We start from the raw sequence: 15,707 nt of genomic DNA on the forward strand, positions 1-15,707 counted from the left end.
ATCCAGTTTTGAGAATACAATTTTCATTTGTGTTTTATTGATGTTTATAGTTCTTTTAAGATTTGTTGATTTATTTGGAAGTCAGAGTTACAGAGAAGGAGAGGCAGAGAGAGAGAGAGAGAGAGAGAGAGAGAGAGGTGTTTTCCATCTGCTGGTTCACTCCCCAATTGGCAGCAGCACCACAGCGCTGACCCCTTATAGTTCTTTTCAAATCATTTTACACTTTCTTTTTATTCATCTAGTACAGAGACAGAAGAATGGACACAGAGCTAACATAGCTGAGTATTCAAGGAGACAGGTTAAGGGGTTAAATGCCTCATATCATATCATTTATACCTTAGATTAATTCTGGGGACAGTATTATCTGGAATTTACAAAGTAGAAACTGAATGGAAAGAGCTTAGAAAAATACGGTGTTTTTTAATATCATTAAAAAGTCTAAGATAAAGGCTAATCAAGGGGCCAGCACTGTGAAATAGCAGGTAAAGCTACTGCCAGCATGGACATTCCATATGGGTGGAGGTTGAGCCCGGCTAGTCTGCTTTCAATCCAACTCTCTGCTATGGCCAGGGAAAGTGGTGGAAGATGGCCGAAGTCCTTGGGCAGCTGCACCTGTGTGGGAGACCCAGAAGAAGCTCCTGGCTGCTGGCATTGCAGCAGTACAGCTCCAGCCATTGTGACCAACTGCTGAGTGATCCAAAAGATGGAAGATGTCTCTCTCTCTCTCTCTCGCCTTCTACTCTGTGTAACTCTGACTTTCAAATAAATAAATAAATCTTTTTTAGAGAGCCAATCAACATATAACACTAGCATAAAAATCTTTCTTTTGTCTTGGGTCTCAGTTTTTATAATCTGATTTCTCAAATGGAAAAATGTGAGAGAGATGAAGTGTACCTACAAAAATAATTTACTATAGTTATTTACTGTAATAATTTACTGTAATGATGTACTGTAATTTACTGTAATAATTTACTGTAAAGAACCACATAGGATTATAACTTGTCTAGAAAACAAAGGAGATTCAAAGTTGCTATTATTTAATGGTTATTTTTTCTTATTTTTAATATCAAGATAGTATATAAATATTATGCACTCCTGGGTATTTCTGTGTTGTTTGATATGTTTTATTTTTAAGCAGAAATTCAAAGAGATAACTGGCTAACATGGAGTTCTGTGTTTCTGATTACTTCTCTCAATTAGAGATCATGGGATTAGAGTTGGTGCTAGATTAAGAATGCTTCAATCTTTATCCACTGGCTTCACACCAGCATTTACTATGTTAAAAAATATTCTTTGGGTAGATTGCTCTTTCTTGCCAGACTGTAAACTTCATGGGGTCTAGAAACATATTTGCTTTGACACTAAAACTCAGCATCTTGACAGTCAGTCTTTTAGTTGAATAAATACATGATATACAAAATAAATATTTCTGCCCCTCAAGAACTGCCTAAGAGAGAAGAAAATAGAAATCAATTTGATGACTCTCAGTATTAGGTGAATATATAATTTGTCGTTCTGACATAAGCTTGGTCATAAAAAGGGAATATGAATAATTACACACAGTTGAAGTGTATGAACACCTAGGGCCAGCGGGTTAAATGTTCACCCTAGCAATGTAAGGCATTCCATGTCAATAGGAGAGGAAGGAGGAAGAGGGGAGTGGGTGTAGGTGGGAAGGTGGTTACGGAGGGAAGAATCACCATGCTCATTACTTAGCAGCAAAGAGAGAATCTGTGATCATTTGTTGCTTAAGAAAGGGTGATAGGCATTATTTAATTATAATGCAGGCATCAGTGTTTTCCTGTCTCTGAAATAGGAAGTCTATAACTCAGAATTCCTTGCTGTTTCATCAAAAACAATTCAAAACAAAAACCTAATTAAGCATAAGAGGAAGTTACACATTAGAAGTCTATTCTAATCTCTAGGAGGTTCAGGGGTTGGAAAATTCATCCAAAATCTTGCTGCCAAATGTCCCATACATTTTCCATGACCACTACCCATCAGCATAAGCTCTTTTAAAAAAAAGAAAGATTTATTTATTTGAAAGTCAGAGTTACACAGAGAGAAGAGAGGCAGAGAGAGAGAGAGAGAGAGAGAATCTTCCATCTGCTGGTTTACTCCCCAATTGGATGCAATGGCCAGAGCTGAGCTGATCCAAACCCAGGAGTTAGGAGCTTCTTCCAGGTCTCCCATGTGGGTTCAGGAGTCCAAGGATGTGGGCAATATTCTAATGCTGTCTCAGGCCATAGTAGAGCTGGATCAGAAATGGAGCAGCGGGACTTGAACCAGTGACCATATGGGATGCTGGCACTGCAGGTGGCAGACTTACCTGCTACACCACAGCACCAGCCCCCATAAGCCCTATCTTCTGCAGAACCAGCACCCCAGACACCAGCCACCACATGGCATCCCATGGCACACTCACCCCTGGCAATGTGCTGCAGCTCCTGCTCCTCTCCACTTTCACTGGAAGAATCTGCAACTCCTTGTTTTCATGCAAGTAATTCTGATTCAGATGATGACCCTGACACAATTGGCTGGCAAGTGCCATGGCATGTGTCCATGGCCTAGCTAAATGCAAAGCTGGAACATTTTAAACTTTTCACTGCCATGGTGAGACACGGACTCCATCTAATGAAGTAGGGGATTTTTCAGGGAGTCTAGAGAATCAAATATGACAAAATGACAAATCTTAACCAAAGAGTGCCATGGTACAGATGAAGAGAACCCAAAATGTATTTTTCTATCTTTTCTTTTCTGAGTTAAGTGCCTAAAAACAAAGCCAATGAGGGTTAAACAGACCCATTCTGAAAATTCCTTAACATCTTCATTTTCATCCAAATTAATATATTGCTTGAAGAAAATAAATTTTACATAAATGAAAATGCAGTACCACAGACAAGTGTACAGAACATAGGCCCTCAGTTAGCTTCAAACCATCTGGGTCCATTAATGTGTTCTTCCAGAATCAAAGCTGCAGTACAATAGAACCACAGCCTCTGACATTCCTCCTCCACCCCAATGGATCTTGGGTTTTCCTCCCACCTCCCCTCTCCTGTGAATACATCAGTAGCAGAACAAATGGAATCCAAAGATACGATGATGTTATTTAACATGGAATAAACACAGTGTTTTAGTCAGTATAATCCTCAATACTACACTAATAATTCCGAGTTCACTGATTATGAAAGTAAGTATAAGAAATCTCTTCCTAAGTAATCATAACATCGAGAGCTGAATGTAGACTTTCAAAGTGAAAGAGAGAATAGTGTAGAGATGTGTATCTCTATAATAGAGATTTACCGCTGTAATTTATAGACAGTACACCATGTTTGTATTTTTTTTGTAGTCCTGCATATTTTATTACATGCAGCTTGTCACTTTGGAAATTTTATGATTAGACACTAATATGCAACAAATTTTGAATCCTTACAGATAATATAGAGCACCCTAGGCCCTCCCAAGGGCAGAAAACAGACCAAGAGCTCATAGACTGGCTGCAACTGCAAGAAGCAGATGAAGATATCGTCAGAAAGATACATATTCCTGCAGTGTGGCTGCTGAGCAGTTCTGCCCTTATGGATCTCATCTCTGTTTCAGATCGTTAAAGAAAGTTACATGCTTTCTGACATTTCTAAAGATTTCACTAATGAGAATCTAAGATATCTTCACTACGCTAAGAGCCTCAGAACAGCCCAAAGACTTGGGCCATCTTCTACTGCTTTCCCAGGCCATAGCAGAGAGCTGGATCAGAAGAGTAGCAGCCGGGACTAGAACTGGAGCCCATATGGGATGCTGGCATTCAGGCCAGTGCTTTAACCTACTGTGCCACAGCACTGGCCACAACATAGTATTTCTAATAGAAGAGATGGTTAAGTCATTAACTCCTCTAAAATACAAGTTAAGTATTAGTTTTGAAACTCTGATTCATTCATGAGAAAAACAAAAGGTTAATTTTCTCTCTTTGCTTCTGGGTATGTAAATTTTCTTCTAAGAAATTAATCATGACTTTTACATCTCAGACCCTATTATGAGTAAGTAGAGAATATTGTGGGGTCATACGCTCATTCTATCAAAAGAACATTTCTCCAATTAAAGAAAACATTATGGGAATCCCATATGGGAACTGGTTTGAGTCCTTGCTCCTTGCTGCTCCACTTCTGATCCAGCTACTTGCTATGGCCTGGGAAAGCAGTAGAAAATGGCCCAAGTGCTTGGGCCCATGCACATGCATGGGAGGCCAGAGCTATGGCCCAGCAGATTAACATCCTGGCCTGAAGCACTGTCATCCCATAAGGGCACTGGTTCAAGACCGGGCTGCTCAACTTCTGATCAAGCTTTTAGCTTATGGCCTGGGAAAGCAGTAGGAGAAGGCCCAAGTCCTTGGGCCCAAGCCTAAGTGGGAGACATGGAAGAAGTTCCTCGTTCCTGGCTTCAGATCAGTACAGCTCCAGCCATTACAACCAGTTGGGGAGTAAACCATCAGATGGAAGACTTCCCTCCCTCTCTCTCTCTTTCTCTCTCTCTCTCTCTCTCTCTCTGTGTGTAACTCTTTCAAATAAATAAACAAATCTTTAAAAAAAAAGCCAGGAGTCAGGGAAATTTCATCCAGGTCCCTTGCTTGGGTGCAGGACCCAAGGATTTACCATATTCTGCTGCTTTCCCAGGTATGTTAGCAGGGAGCTGGATCAGAAGTAGAACATGCAATTGGTGCCCATAGAGGATGCTAGTGCTGCAGTTGTTGGTATAACCCATTTTGCCACAGTGCTGGCCCCATAACAATTTATAATTCCTAGTAATTAACAGGGAAGAAAGAAGTATGGCAGGATACCTTTTTTTTAGAAAAATTATTTTATTTATTTGAAAAAGTTATATAGATAGGGAGAGAGAGAGAGAGAGAGAGAGAGAGATAGAGAGAGAATCTTCTGTCTGCTGGTTCACTGCCCAAATGGCTACAATGGACAGAGCTGAGCTGAACTGAAGCCAGGAGCAAGGAGTTTCTTCTGGGTCTCCCACATGTGCAAAAGGTCTCAAGGACTTGGGCCATCCTCTACTGCTTTCCCAGGTGCATTAGCAGAAGGCTGGACTGGAGGTGGAGCAGCCGGAACTCTACCAGCACTCATATGGGATGCCTGTATTTCAGGCCAGGGCTTTAACCTGATGTGCCACAGTGCTGGCTCCAACAGGTGACCTTTTACTCTCAATAATCTCCTCTTGGTATTGGCAGCAGTTTGTAATTTTTTGTTTATTTGCCTTCTTCTTAATCTATATTTTTAAAAAATTACAAAATGTTCCAGCACCCTGAGAACCTCCATCACAAGGGCATACCATCAGATGTTTGTCCAGAAAAGGGTGGTGTAGATGCAAGGTGGAAAATACAAGGTGAGTTGATTCATCTTTCTCAGGCTGTGGTTTCCATGGGCAACTTTTACAACCAACTGCCTTATTTGTTCCTCTTCCACAGAGTGGAACACATGTTAAGTCATCCTATTTAGCCAAAAGCCAGTGGCAGCACTTCAATATGTCATCAATCCAGGGACAGCATTGTGGTACAAAGAGGTAAGTTGCCAACTGCAACAGCAGCATGCCTTATGGCACTGCTTTGAGACTCACCACCTTCACTTCTCATTCAGCTCTTTGCTTGGGAAAGCAACAAAGATTGCCCAAGAGTTTGGGTTCCTGCACCCCCATGGGGGACTGGGACAGAGTTCCAGGGTCCTGGCTTCAGCCTGGCTCAGCCCCAGCTATTGTGGCCATCTGGAAGTGAGCCAGCAGATGGAAGATAGAGATCTCTCTCTCTATTACTTTTACCTAAGCATACATTACATACATAAATGAAGATGCATCAATATAGCAACTTGTTGAGGAAAAGTCTTCTGATTATTGCAGGTTTTGTTTCAATGCAGAAAAATCTTCAGACACAAAAATTATAAACTGATTTATATTTATATTTCTCAACCACATACTTTTCAGAAAAAATTGTCTGCCACTCAGCATCAGGTATCAGTCTGAAAGCATTCATTAAAAAATCAAGTAATTTTACTAAGCACAAAAACCTCTAGTATAGACTGCATATAAACCAGTGGCTTCCATGGGTATACACAGATTGATTTTTGTTAATTTACGGGGATCACTGCACTTCCCTGGCATGGAGCTGTCTGAAGAGTTTAAACACTGATGGGTGTGGCATTATTTCTGATATTTGCTTATTATCCAGAGTGCATTTATTAAATATCTATCTTGAACTCCACACTCTATAAATCTATTTCAAATATGTAGATATTTAATGGTACTTACACATTTACAAACTGAGCTAATCCTCCTAACTTCTCTCTGGAATAGCTATGCCTTTGACATTGCCTTTTTTCACACATATGGAAATGCATAATATGCTTCTGTATGGTACTTCAGAATTTATAAAAGGCTTTTCAGGTAAGATTTACATAACATCATGTGAAAGTGGCCAAAGGACACAGTCTTCTCATTACAGAGGGGAGAGGTATGAAGTCACTCTCTGAACAGTTACTCAGATTCTATCAGTCAGGTTCAGAATCTTATTAGGTATCAGATACACATCTAGATTTTTTTCCCTACTGTCTCTTTGTCAGAATTCCCAGCCTATGAGTGAACTTCATCTGAATGAATGCTAATATTCAAGGTTCTAAGTGAAAAAATTACTGAGGTTTGTATTGGTGAGGAAAGCATGTGTCTAAATGTTACTTGTATTTAATAATAAGTATTGAATCATATGAAACTGAATATAAGATTATGCAAATTTTTAAGATGAAGAGCATATATTTAAAACCACATTCTTACATTTTGCAAACGTGTTGAAACAGCTTACTGGAGCATGTGTTTGGCATAGTGGTAAAGACTTCCACATCCCAGTCAGAATGCTCAGGGCTCAAGCCCTAGCCCTGCTTCTGCTTCTGGCTTCCTGCTAACAGAACCCTGGGAGGCAGCAGCTGATGGCTCAAGTACTTGAGTCCCTGCCACCTGTGTGGGAGACCCACACTGAGTTCCTCGCTTCAGCCTGACCCAGCTCTGGTTGGTGCAGACATTTGAGGAATGAGCAGGAAATGGAAGGGCTCTCTCTGCCTTGCAAATAAACAAAAATAACTATACAGACCTTTTCTTAAGGTGTCTTGTTCACATCTAAATGATTTCCCTTTTCACAGTAAAATGCCTAACTGTCCTCTTTAGTAACAATGCATGTTTTGCTCTCCATGTCCACTCCTGAGCTCCAAGTACTGGCAGCTCACCCTAGCATGCTGACTGGTTCCAATGTTCAAGTACTCATCTCCCATTCTCTTTTGGTGGGTCTACCAGAAAGAAAGGAGAGTATCTACAGTAATTAATATCTTACTGTGGCTCTTGCTGTCCACCTGCAGGCCTGAAGGATGACCACCTGAATACACACTGTGATGTTCTGGACGTAGTTTTCAAACTTCAGTCACTTTGCAGCTGAGGGACTCTGTCCTCGTCAATCACTTGAAAGCCTGCAGGAGTAGGGAGAAGCTGTGTTTGAAGAATTCACAAATACAGTGCATTGAAGCCAACCACTACCACCCCCACCACACCCCTACTTCAGGGTTCTGGCAAATCCCAAACCAGGAGTTTGGGACCAGCAGTGGTTCAGGAGGTGACCTCAACTCCTTACTCTGAACAGCTCCAAAGAGCCTGGTGCACCCAGCGGGAGCTCAGCACCTCGAACTCCCACCCTCCTGCCCTTGCCACCAGGATGCCCGGCTCCCAGAGCCTCCAGGAGGCCTGCAGCAGACCCGCAGGTCCAGGTGCACTGGGATGTGCGTCCAGAACTAACCCAAAATACAGGCCCAGCTTAAGTGTCACCTCCCCACAAAGTCACTGTCACCTACTCCCTCCCGGAAGGCTGCAGGCCAGCACCCGGCACCGGGTGTCATGGCATTTGGGGTTCACCCGCTCTCCCTCAAAGGAAGATGCCCCCGTGGGAACCCCGCTCCACCTGCGGCAGGGCTGGGGGTGGAAGGGCCGAGCCAGCCTCCACCCTAGGACTGCAGCCTGGGAAAGTCCAGGGCCCCAGTGCCCTTGCCAGGCATAGGGTCTCTCTAAGTGTACTCTGAGCCAGGGCCTCAGCCATCAGCAGCTCTCTTGCTTCCAGAATCTGCTGCAGGGCAGTTCAGGCTCAGTCCAGCAGGGGGCCTCAGGACAATCGTTGCTGCCCTGAGGCAGGACCAGTGCTGCAAGACCCGCCCCATGCTAGGCTGGCTATAGAGGCGGTGGACATTGGTGGGCAGCTGGTAGTTGCAGTGTGTGCGCATGACATGGGTGGTGTTAGGTTCTTGGCTGTCCCGTTTCGTGCCTTGGGGCTAAAATGCCGGTGGTGGCCCCTGAGTCAGGAGGGGCAGGAGAAGAAGAGACAGACCTGGTGAGTGTGACTGCCCACCTCTCCTGCCAGCCCTGCTGGCTGAGGCTTGCAGCACGTGCTGCACTTGGGGAAGCAATGAAGGCCAAGTCTCAGCAGGAAAACCAAGTGCGCGGTGCTGATTTACTCACTGACACAGCATCTGTGTGGTCTGCATGGGCAGACAGGGGGAAGGGTTTGGTAGAAGGGTGCTGGAGGTGCACTGGGCCTTTGTGCTGCTGCCTGCTGTAGGCATCCAGGGCAGCAGAGTCCTGCGGGGTCCCTAGAGATCCTGGCCATGCTGTGCCTTCCATCATCCACCCTCCTGCACTGATGCTGGGGGAAGTGCTTCTGTGGTTGATATCTCATTGGAATCCATGGTCATTTTCTCATGATGGGCTGATCTCACACAGTGACAATCATGGAACAAATCACTGTTCTGTGGCATCTGCCTCCCAGGAGCATTGCAGGTGGACAGGGGGAAACGGGTGACTGGTGGCACCTCCTGTGCATGGTCTCTGTCCCATCCTGGACCGAAGGTGGAAAGGGAAGGAGAGGAGCTGGCTCAAAGCAGTCCCGCTGCGGGTTCCATTAGGTGCAAAATGTCTCCCGATTGCGGTTAACCTTGCAGAGAAACTGTCTCCTTTTGTGGGCAAGTGACAGCATCTGCTTTATTAGCTGTGCAGTGTATTGATAATTAAAATTTGGGCATCCCTATCTATAGTCCTCACAGCATAGTTACATTCTGAGGAAGTGATGAAACTGCTCAGTACTTCGGGGCTGAGTGTAATATTAGGTGGGCAAGCCTGTTGTTGGCTTTTGGTTTATAGCTATTGGGCGACTTTATTTGGTAAAAATGCATTCAGGCTCAGTAGTGTATTCAAGGATGACCACTTAGTGAATTGTCTTTTTTTTTTTTTTTGTAAGAATAAGAGTATTGAAGACTGGGTTGAGCTACCTATGGCAAAACTCCACCATTCCTGGGAAGGCCACAATTGGCAAGAAAAGCAGGTAGCAAGCTTTCACCAAGTAAGTTGAGATTCCTGTGTTTGCAATCTGAAGAGCTCACTGCTGAGCTGGGAGGGGAACTGCTCTGAGCACAACTCATTAGAGAACTGTTCTTGCAGACCTTCCCCGAAGGAAGCACTGTTGTGGTCAGAAGCATTCCAGGAGCTGCTGGCCAGCAATTGTGAATTAGGCTTGAATTGAATCCACTGCAAGTATCACAAGAGTGCAGAAAGGCTGTGTCCTCAAATCAGCAGCTCACCAAGGAGAATTTGACTTAACCTAGAAGGTCTGTTTATCTCCGCTTATTTCTCAACATATTCACACCAGGTGGGGAAGATAAATCACCCTTCAGCTCTGCAATGGCAGTGCTCTTGGTTGAGGCTGAGGATGCTTTTCATTGCATGCAGTGTTTGCAAGAGACTTAGTTCCCTGAGGATTTATGCCTCTCCTGTAAATACATTTTTGGCATTAAAACAAACTGAAGTATTTCTGTTTTAGTAGTATGGAACCAACTTAAGTATATTGCCTACTGGCATCTTTGTCTTTAAAGAGCTAAATCCACAGGATTACAGGATTGAGTAAAAACAAGAGAATAGCTAATCCTAGTACTAGAAAAGCACAAGGGAATGTTTGATCATTAGCTTCCTTATATTCCTCATGTTTCTTTTTATTTTTCTGCCTGCTCTTCCCTACATACAGATGGTCTGGCTGTATTGGAAGCTTTTTTAAAAACTGAATTCTGTGAAGAAAATATAGGCTACTGGCTAGCTTGTGAAAACTTCCAAAAAAATCCACCCACCCCAGAAGCTATCCTTATATGCAAGAAAAATATATACACTCTGCTTAGAAAAAGGCCCAAAAGAGGTTAGACACAATTCCTCATTTCAGCATAAAGTGTACACTGTTGACATCAAGAAGCAACAAAAGAAGTAAAGACATAAGACTAAAGCAAGGGCCAGGGAATCTGAAAAGCTTCCTCTCCTGATGCCCTGACTTTCAAATAAGTCTCCCCAGACCTGGCAGGTGGAGCTCATCACACATTACAGCTTCTGATTTCCACTTTCAAAAAGCAGAGCCCCCTTTTCTAACAAAGGATAATGAGTGATCTTTGTTTCAGATGAACATGCTTTCAAACCAAAACTCTTATTATCCAAAATATAAGAGAAGCTATGACTCCCAGCTTTACAACTGCCTCGAAAAGGGTGTATTGCTTGATGGAGAATAACTTTCTGAAGTTGTATTTATTGGCAAGGCAGAGTTACAGAGAGAAAAAGAGAGGGAAAGACAGCGGTCCATCTGCTGGCTCACTCCCTAAATGGCCACAATGGCCAGGGCTGGGCCAGGCTGAAGCCAGCAGCTTCCTCCAGGTCTCCCATGTGGGGGCAGAGGACCAAGCGCTTGGGACATTCTCTGCTGCTTTACCCAGCAAGGAGTTGTGGAAGAAGTAGAGCAGCTGGGAGTCAAACCGGCATCCATGTGGGTTGTTAGTGCTGCAGGCAGCAGTGTAACTTGCTATGCCACAACACCAGCCCCCAGAAAGAACTCTTATCCCTGGTCTTTCTTTTGAGTCAGAATGCTCCCAGGACTTGTGTTGAAAACCACAGATCACCACAGAACCCCATGAGAAGAAAAAGGAGTCCCAGAGTAGAGGACATGTTCTGTTTCCTACGGCAGAAGTTTTTGACTGCCAGAGACGAACATTCAATTCAGCCTGGGTGTTTGGGAAATATACCTCGCAACTGGGGATTCCAGTTCAGGTAGTAAATCAGGAAGCTGGTGACTGTCCAGGAGATGCCTGTATCAGAACAGCTTCCACCACCGTGAAGACACAGGCAGGAAATACGTGGTCTGAGTGGGGTGGGTCTCACTGGAAAAGCAGGACTCTGAGATGGAAGATAATGCAATGGAATGCTGTTGTTCCAGACTCACTTAAAATCAATAGGTCTGGGATTCTGTAGCCTTAGCTACCTAGCTCTACATCTTTCCTTAAATCCATCCATATTACCACATGGTTTTAGTTCTAGGTTTTAAGTCCAAACTAATGTAACATGTTTATTATGTAGAATCATCCATTCTATTGTTGTGTATTGCTGAAGCTGAAGTGATGTTTGAATTGTTAAATGGTATATAAAATAGTGAGTGCTCATATGTAGAAAACCACAGTGGCTGTTCCAAGTGCCAAACACTCTTGAAGGCAGTTAAGCTTTGAAGTGGTCTTTGAATATTTGAATACATTTATTTTGATAACTAATGTCATTGAATACTCAGAGTCCAGGTGTGAGTTGATTTGATTTTTGTAACTGGAAATATGACCAACATAAGATCTTTGTAGTAGAGAAGAAGCATGCATTACTGAATCTGTGCAGGGAGAACTGACAGCCCCCAGAGCTGAGATGAGGGTGGCAAGGAAGATGCTCTTTTCTAAACCTAAGTCACAGCACATCTTTAGAACGACCCAGGGTTAAAATTACTAACAGAATCTTTAATTAAACATTAAGGTATTTGATGAGAATAGAACATTGACCTAAATCCCTTCTTGAGGATTAAGAACCAGCTAAATAGGAGGCTGCGGTGGTGACCTCAAAGGGGTTGGAGCCTGGGGTCAGGGGTCGTGGGTCCCAATGGCTGGTCCAGAATCATCACGGGCTACCTGGGTCGTGGGCCAGCACCATGGCTCGGGGCTCCAGAGGTCGGGGGAAGCCTGCTGGGCCCCTTCTTGCTTCCTTCTTTGGGCAGAAGTCAGGCATCACAAAGTGACCTAAAGTGACCAGTTTGGTGCCGAAATCCCTGAGGCACCACTGGAGCCCGGGGCCAGGCCTGCAGGCAGGGCAGAAGCAGAGGGGAGACACCGGGACCTGGGGGCCAAGGCTTCAGGTGTTTCTGTTGGCCCCCAGGCACCCACGGGGCCTCAGCCTCTCTCACAACGGAAATGTGCATGCACCTCAGACCATTTTTACCCTTAATTCCACTTTAAAGAAAGGTTCATCGAGGACGGACTCATGGCATGGGGGTGCAACCACAGCCTGCATGGCCCACATCATGGGCACCAGTTCCATTCCCTGACGCCCTACTTCCTCTCCAACTCCAGCCAACGAGTGCAGTGGTGATGGACAGGTGCTTGGACCCCACACCACATGGAGATGGGAGGGGGCTCATGGGCCTTCAGCCTCACCCAAACATTGGGGAATCAAACCAGCAGATCGAAGACCCCTGTCTCTATGCCTTTCAAATAAATCTCTTAAAATAAATAAAAAAGAAATGCAAATAAAAAGAACCAGCTAAATAGACATGAACTGTATGGAGACAAACACCAATATTACATTACTCAACTCTCCACTGCTCCAATGAACAAAGAAGACAAATAAGAGGGATATAGGCCTCCCCTTTTTTGTTATCCTTCCCTTGGTTCCAACTAGCATGGGCTTCCAGAAAATGCGCAAGGAATCCATTCTCTTCTATGGTCAATACATGATCTCAGAATTTCCCTTATTCATTTGCCTAACAGATTTTGATTATGTCACTCTAGGTAAAGGGAAGGCAAGAAAACTGCCCTTTTCCCCCATTTTTAAAATCTATTATTTATTTGAAAGGCAGAGTTATAGAGAAGGGGTAGAGACAGATCTTCCATCTGCTGGTTCACTTCCCAAATTGGCCTCAGCTGAGCCAATCTAAAGTCAGGCGCTTCTGCCAGGCCTCCCACATGAATGCAGTGGTTCAAGCACTTGGGCCACCTTCTGATGCTTTCCCAGGCACATTAGCAGGGAGCTAGATTGGAAGTGGAGCAGCTGGGACTTGAATCAGCACCCATATGGGATGCTGGCACAGCAGGCCATGGCTTTACCCACTGTGTTGGTAACGTGTGTTTGTGTGTGTGTATGTGTGTGTGTGTATGTATGCATGTATTTTTATTTCAAAGACTCATTTATTTATTTGAAAGGCAAGGTTAGAGAGGGAGAGACATAAGAAGAGAGATCTTTCAACCTCTGGTTCACTCCCCAAATGTCCACAACAGCAGAGGCTGGGCCAAGCCAAAGCCTGGAGGCTGAACAGCAGATAATCTTTAGTTATTAATTTAAAATGAATAGGCTGTAGCTGGTACTGTGGCATATAAGGTAAAGCCACCACCTGCAGTGCTGGCATTCCCTATGGGCACTGGTTCATGTCCCAGCTGCTCTGCTTCTAATCTAGCTCCCTGTTAATGTGCCTGGGAAAGCAGCAGGAGATGGCCCAAATACTTGGGTGCCTGAATCCATGTGAGAGAGCTGGAAGAATCACCAGGCTTTGGATTAGCCCAGCTCCAGCTGCTTGCAGCCACATGGGGATTAAAACAGCAGACAGATCATCTCTATTTATGTGTCACTCTTTATAATGCTGTCTTTCAAATAAATAAATAAATAAACCTTTAAAAAAGGTTTATTAATGTATGCTATAATCCAATCCAGGAACAGTAAGAGAAGCATTAAATATTGCTACCTATATTTTTATTTTTTAATTTTTTTAAACTTTTATTTAGTGAATATAATTTTCCAAAGTACAGTGTATGGATTACAAAGGCTTCCCCCCATAACTCCCCTCCCACCAGCACCCCGCCCATCTCCCACTCCCTCTCCCATTCCATTTACATCAAGATTCTTTTTCAATCATCTTTATACAAAGAAGATCGATTTAGTTTATATTAAGTTTTCATCAGTTTGCAGCACACAGAACATAAAGTGTAAAATACTGTTTGAGTACTAGTTATAGCATTACTTCACATTGGACAACACATTAAGGACAGAGATCCCACATAAGGAGTAAGCACACAGTGATTCCTGTTGTTGACTTAACAATCTGACACTCTTGTTTATGGCATCAGAAATCTCCCTGGGCTCTAGTCATGAGTTGCCAAGGCTATGGAAGCCTCTTGAGTTCACTGACTTCGATCTTATTTAGACAAGGTCATAGTCAAAGTGGAAGTTCTCTCCTCCCTTCAGAGAAAGGTACCTCCTTCTTTGATGGCCCGTTCTTTCTACTGGGATCTCACTCACAGAGATCTTTTATTTAGGTCCTTTTCTTTTCTTTTTTTCTTTTTTTGCCAGAGTTTCTTTCCATACCTAAAATACTCTCATAGGCTCTTCAGCTAGATCTGAGTGCCTTAAGGGCTGATTCTGAGGCCAGAGTGCTGTTTAGGACATCTGCCATTCTACAAGACTGCTGTGTATCGCACTTCCCATGCTACCTATATTTTATATAGTCTGAGTATTGTATAAACTAAAATATACACTAGGAGTATGCTATCAGTAATTACACTGCCAATCTCAGTGATTATAAATAAGAATTTTAGCAACTATACTGATTCTGAACAGTGATTCAATGATTCTGTTTTTAAATTTAAAAATGCCCATGAACTTGAATGTTTCTGTGTAGCTCCTCATAGAACTACAAGCTTTAGAATTTCTATGCTGTTTAGCATTTCATCTTCAGTGCGAACTTGATTATTACACTGCCAGTTTATAAAACACTTCACAGTCATGTGAGCCTAACCATAAGATAGGACTGTGTAGAATAAATCCTTTAACTATAAAGACAATCTTATCTCACAAGGGAGGAAGATCCAGAGGGGTCAAATGACTTGCTAATGTCACTTAGCTCTGTCAGCACAGAAACAAGGAAAGCTCTCAGCTTCCTGCCACCTCCCCTTACACCACCTGCCTCAACTAGATGAACCTGTAATTTTAAGGACACTCAGGCACCATGAGTTTAAATGAATTTTTCAAGGTTACATGACAAGTACCAAAGCCAGAAGCAAAAATTATTGCTTCCATCTTTCTCTTCCTTGTCCACAATGGAAGTCCGATGTACAGTTATGCATTATTCTAATATCACAACCAAGAAGCATTATTTTTCCCCAATTTAACAATGAAACTTTTTTTCCATTGAGGAAGTTATTTTAATGGATGATACAAACATACTTTTTTGTTTTTTAATTGGAGATGCAAAGAAATGAACAAGTAGACAGAGAAGTAGTATTCACCCTCTAGTTCACTGCTGAAATGTCCCCAGTGGCCAGGGCTGTCCCAGGAGTAGGGAACCCAATCATCTGAGCCATTTCTTGCTAGCTCCCAGGGTCTACATTATCAGGAATTTGGAGGCAGGTACTGGAACCAGGAATCAAACCAAGAAACTCCAATATGAGACATAGGCATTTGAACCACAAGGCTACACCCTGGCTTCCAGACTTGTTTTTTCACCAGTCCTCTGAAAAGGAAAGTTAATTACAACCTGAAATCCAAGACTCTGGAGTCCTCAGGTGTGTGCTTCTATGCAAGTTGATGCA

Source organism: Oryctolagus cuniculus, chromosome 18 (assembly GCF_051225735.1).
Source record: "Oryctolagus cuniculus isolate XC-2025 breed Fujian yellow rabbit chromosome 18, ASM5122573v1, whole genome shotgun sequence".
Classification (NCBI taxonomy): domain Eukaryota; kingdom Metazoa; phylum Chordata; class Mammalia; order Lagomorpha; family Leporidae; genus Oryctolagus; species Oryctolagus cuniculus.